At 39.4% G+C, this 6078-nt stretch overlaps 1 protein-coding gene across 1 annotated transcript in view; it reads right to left on the minus strand.

Annotated features, from left to right (window-relative positions):
- The window catches only part of LOC117392878 (isocitrate dehydrogenase [NADP], mitochondrial), a 65612-nt gene that overhangs the window by 13533 nt on the left and 46001 nt on the right, over positions 1-6078 (minus strand). The window lies entirely within an intron of this gene.

The raw sequence follows: 6078 nt of genomic DNA on the forward strand, positions 1-6078 counted from the left end.
GCATGTGTTAGAGATAGCTAAATATGCACAGTTACATTGACTAACTTGGTTTAGGTGACTAGTAGTCACTAGCATCACATGATAACCCAAGGTTTCAAATCTTTAATGTCATTTGAATACCTAGGACATTAAATCATTTGTATATCAAAAGCAGAAAATTTCAACTCCTGTTAATTTAGTTTATTTGACAACTGTGTCCTCATGCAAGAAGCTTTTGGATTATCATTTGCAATGCAGAGGCACTGTTTTTGTTGCTACAATGAAAGTTGCATACCTTAGATATTTGGACAAAATGCCTAAGAAAATTCAACTGATCACAAAGAACAAAGACATCTGCAAACTACAAAGGAAACTAAAAGCTATATGTACACACAGATTTTTGAGAAATACATTTGATTTGAATGTATTTTTTCATATTTTGTAAAATTTCTTTGAGTAGTTTAATTGTTTCAGTTTGTTTTTACATGCTGTATCATTAGTCTTTCACATGCATTCCGTACACCACGTGTGTGACAGCAGTTCAACACTTAAGCCACCTGTGTGATCTCATAGTAAGAGCACTTGTAATATCTTACTTTGACTTCCCATCTAATGATTTTGGAGGGTTTGCGGGAACAGTGTAGGGGGCAGGTTGATGTGGCGTTCAGGGCTGTGGGTTTGGATTCCAGGGCCGTATTTGGGAGGGGGCTGCGGAGACTACCGGCCCCGAGGCAGGATCCTGTCACCAGGCATAAGCGCACTGTCGAGTGAACACAAAGACAACAGAACAAGTGCTGACTCAGCTGTCTACCTGGCTTAGCATACGCTGGGCTGCCTCAGCTCCTCCACACAAGCCATTCCACTCTGTCCTCAAGTTACTACACATTTGAAGCTTAACGGCACATTTTACTATTTGCAAACTACATATATACTGTATCAACTGAATCAGATGTGTACATGTGTCGTGTTTAACCTTTCACAGGTTTGACTTGTGCTACACAGTGCTTCACCAGCGAGGAGATGAGGATTAAACGGAAAGGGCCATATGCAGTTCACCAATAGATGTTCTTGTTACTAAAAATGTACAATAATAAAAGAAATTTGTATTTATTATCTAAGCTGAAATTCTTCTTCTCATATTATTGAAAACATTTATTTGTGAGATCTCTTGTATCCAGCATGGCGCTCTCTTCCACATGGTTGAGCATACTCACTTGATGCTTCCTGATCTCTGAGCATACCACTGGAGGAGGAAGGGCTGCAGCCATCTTTGCTGCCATTGTCTGTGATTATTTAGCCGAGTTCCTCTCATGAGTGTGAAAGTCTGGTGCAAAGCAAACAGCCGTCGGGCCTCTTGATCCAGTTCCGGAGCTGGTGGGAACGTCACATGCCAGGCCCGCTCATGTGCACCAGGGGACTTCTGCTAAAACATCTTCTGCTCCACACAGGGATTAAGCTGCACACATTCCTCTGAACTCTGGATCCCAACAATACATCCATATGAGTCTCTATCATACTGGAAATCACTTTTTACAGTGCAATATTGTCAATAAGCTTCATATGCCAAATAGAAATCTAGTCCACCTCTTGAACTGTGAGCACTTAAAGGAGTACAAAGCTCAAAATGCTCGGTTCCACCTTGTGATGTCAGTGCTTTTCAAGTTAACAGCTATCCTTTACCTTTATTTCAGTAGAGATGGGCAATTCTAGGGCTGAAATCATCCAAATGATTTTAATGAAGGTGTGTAGAGTTTTAAAATATGGCGCACTTCCTGGCATCACAAAGTGGAACAGAGTATTTTCTGTTTGAGAGAAGAATTCAGTCTAAATATAGAGGGCCTGTGTGTTAAACATGTGTGAATGAAACAAAACAAAATGGGTACGTTTTAATGAGGGAACAACATTATAACATAGATCAGAAAATGTAATACCTTTAAAATGGTCTGCGGTGTGTTCTTCTCCTGCCACTTCAAGGTCAGTATGTTGTATCAGTTCATCATTACAAAACCAGTCAATTCATTTTCTTTAAAACATATTTAATGGTGACAATTTTAGCTGCAAAATTAAGTAATTTCAGTTAAATCTATAGTTCATAAAAGTGTGTGCTATGTCTAAAAAATAGGAAACTGTTTGAGGAATTGGTAGACAATGGTAATGCAAACTTTCTTCATTTATTCCCTTTGTGCAGGCGTCTAATAAAAGCTCATGACCATGTAAACCATAAAGGGAAGGCAGTATTTTCAGTAAACTCAACCAGTCTGACCTATTTTATTAGGTCGTTTTAAAAAAAATTCTTCTTGGAGTTTCTACTTATCACAATTACCTAAATCAAACAGTTATATTGCCTTCAGCTGTGAAATGGGAAATGTCAAAACCCAACAAAGGCTCAGTGTACTGTCTATCAATCAATATTTTCCAACAGCAGTTTTTACTAATGTGACCCAGACAGTAGAATATGTAGTTGTGTTTCAATGTACTTTTTAAGAACTTAGATGAAATTTCCCAAATGCTTGTGAAAAAGAATTCTTCTCATGCTTTTCTTCACCGTTGATCTGTTCAGATGAGTTTTGTTTCTGAGAGTTTTGTTTATAGTGATTTATAGTGACTAGTGCCCACTATTGTTAATAGCCCGTGTGGTCTCATATTATAGCCTACGTACCCTCCTTGTTACTAAGTTAAGTTACATTGTGATAATGTATTCCTTCACTAGAACTATTTGACAAAGCAAATGGCAGTGGGCCTATATGGCCTATGTCCACAGGCTATTTTACAGTTTAGGTTTACAGTATTAGGTTTATTGCCTCCTAGTGGCCAAACTTGACTACTTCACTTTTACAAATAGTCGGGGTTGTTGGTTTAGAACAATATAAAATGCATTTTGAAAAGAAAAAAAAAAAGGCATAATTTGTCCATGTGTGTCATTTCTTGTATTTGTCTGTGTTAGACATCAACAACTGAAATAAAGCCACATTTATAGTATATGTCAGCAGATTATTACCTATTCCAAGTTACTAAACCACAGAATTAGTTCAAAAATCGCCCTACATTTTGATGGACAGCTTGTGTAATGTGTAGCTGACCATCTTGACGCTTAGTGGGACCAGAACAGATGAGAAGTGAGCGGAACGCAGTGTCCAGCGCCACTGCCGCGGCGGTTGTTGCCCTGTGTTACACCCCTGCTGCTCACTGGACGGTAAAATGGGATCATGGCGAGCTGCCAGCACGCATCAGGACCGGGCAGATGAAATGCCAAGCCAAGTGAACGGGGATCGACCTACCGCCATCGAAACGTCACTGCGCGTCTATCGCCAGTAGAGGGCGCACCCGCTTCTTACTTCTGAACTCATGGCACGTTTGATGATCTCTGACACTGCATAACACCAAGAGAACATCATGCAGCATTAAAGGGTAAGTAAAGGCCCCTTAAATGAGCCTACGATACGCAAGAGCTAATAAGTAGGCCTAATAATTAAAAATGAAACCAATATGGAAACTCACGTACAGCCAGTCTCCTTTAATAAGGTGTTTCTAAATTTCAAAGATCATTTAGAAACGGCCTAGTTTTACTAGAAAATACATTATTTATTATATTAAGTATAATTCTGGCAAACAGTATCTCATTTGCACATTTGTAGTGCATATTTTGAATACATATGAATGGTAATCACGTGGACATACTGAACATTATTATTCTACTAGTTAGAACATCTCCTCTTGAGTATTTTTTTAAAGTGACACTGCGCCTGTGCCATGTTGTCACTATGATTATGCTCATGTTGTGGACTGCAGGCGGCGAGTGCCAGTTCTGCTGCAGTTTTAAAACAAGCAAGGCATACTCTGAGTTGATTACTCCTCCTCCTCCTCTCTCGCACCCACCTCGGGGCATGGAAAAGGCAATCGAGGAGAGACATTGCCACAAATAGACCCTCTAAATATGGAGGGCTTCAGTCAAGAGAACAAGCATGATTGAATTTTGAGCCTCTTCTACCCAATTTAATAAAGAGAACAACTGGATACACACTTTACACTCAAATGCTATTTGTGTGTATTTGCCTTGGGCATTATTTGGGGCAGATGTTATTTTTTATACATTAAAAGATGTTATGTTTTACAAACAGCCAAATATTCCCCCCAAATTGTGAAGAGCTAAAGATGCTTCAGTGCTGACTATATTATAATAATGAACACATGCCTTCATGAGTCAGCCTCCTCCAGCCCACTTTCCAGGTCAGTGTGTGTGTATGTGTGTTATTGCACTGGCAGCCATTGTCTGGAGATGCAATTGCATGAATATGTTCGTGTTGCTAGGCCTTCAGAAGTGTGTAGTTGTGTGTTGTCGCAGATGCTTCCTAAACTCTCTTTTGCTGCAGTGTCTCCAGTCCTTGTGACCTTCAGCAACATATGTAGTGGTCCATTCAAGGACAGTGCACTTTTTAGCTGATCATTACACTTTCACAATTTCTCTTCACCTTTAGGCTGGCTTTACTGTATTAGCATGCAATTAGCATATAACTTTGGGACGCCAGTGGTAACAGGAGGCTGCACAATGACACCTGTTATGTACAAAGCAGATGATGGTCTGACAGGGTCTGACTGCAGAGTTCAAGAAGGATGACGCCTGTTCTCCCTGGTGGTGTAGTGGTTTAAGGTGTTGCTGAAATGTTTCTACCCTCTATCCCCATTTCATGCTACCCAATAAAACCTTAAAGCCAGATGACTTAAAAAACAAAACAAAAACATTATACATTTTGTAACCCCTCACTCTCTATCTAGAGAAAAATCCACCACTTCTGTGTGACTCAGTGTTTGCCCAGTCTTTTGAAACTCAATAGCCACCAATAAAAAAGTTAAATCTTGATACAAAAAAAAAGAAAAAAAAAAGAACTTAAACTCAACTTGAGACAATGAAGACGAAGTACTTACACCGTGCACATTGACTCTACCTTTTTCAAGTCTCTATGGCCTTACAGTATTGTAGAAATGATCATATTTAAACCAAATGGGGAATTATGTCTAGCAACGGACCAATAAGCTGTCTCATCTTGCGCTTGTTATACATTATCTTTTACATCTTGGTTACATTACTACTTTACATATTTGAACTACTCTACACAGCCTTGTTTAATTATTTTATAGAATGAAAAAAGTAATGCTCCAGTCTCAAATAAATAAATATCAAAACAGCATGTCACTGTCATATGTTCCTGGAGCAATATACTGGTTTTACCCTGACACAGTTTTGTTTTTAAACATTGGTAGGGGTAGAGGCTGAATTGAGTGCTTTGGAGCATAACACAGTGTGGCTGAGACTTGCGCACGGCTCTGATGCTGCAGCCAGGTGGTGACCCTGCATGCAGTACCTGGCACACAGCAGAGCGCAGAGCTGCAGCCAAATCAGTCTGAGAACAGCCCACACTCTAATGCACAACAGAAATGGCAAAATATTTATGGATATTTTTACCCACTGAAGTGCACTTGTCTAATTTTCCTTTATTTTTGTTCTTCTTTCCATTTGGCTTTTCTTATATGACTGGCAGATTTTCTACATACCTCCAAACATGCTGGGATTTGCACATTGATCTGCCATAGGTTTGATGTTGTGCCCCATTTCTAAAGCAACACAATTCAGGAGTGAAACTTTTATAAAAAATCTTGATCTAGAGTCTGAATGAGAAGATGGAAATATATAATAAATATGCTTTGGTAAGAGATGACCTGCCAGCTCCCAAACCAGACTGCCCATATTCTGTTTGATTTGATGCATTTTGCTCTAAGAAATAACCACTCTGCTGCACTTTGCAATGTAACTGTTTGTGTTTTTGTTTTTCTCGTGACAAAGATCATTTCTCTTTCTATGTTTAATTTGTAGACATGCAGCGTAAAGTATTTTTAGGCCTTTGAAAGGTCTTTGAAATCCTGTTACACAATCAGTCTGCGATCACCTCCAGCTGTTGACTCCGCCTCCTCAAAGCTGCTCTCTAATAGGCCACAGGATCAGGGTTTGAGGTGCTCGGCATCCACCCTCTGACCTTCATCAAATGCCCTTTGTCAAATGTCCATTCTCTCCATCTTTCCATTTTATGTAATCTATAATAAGAA

Source organism: Periophthalmus magnuspinnatus, chromosome 3, assembly GCF_009829125.3.
Source record: "Periophthalmus magnuspinnatus isolate fPerMag1 chromosome 3, fPerMag1.2.pri, whole genome shotgun sequence".
Classification (NCBI taxonomy): domain Eukaryota; kingdom Metazoa; phylum Chordata; class Actinopteri; order Gobiiformes; family Gobiidae; genus Periophthalmus; species Periophthalmus magnuspinnatus.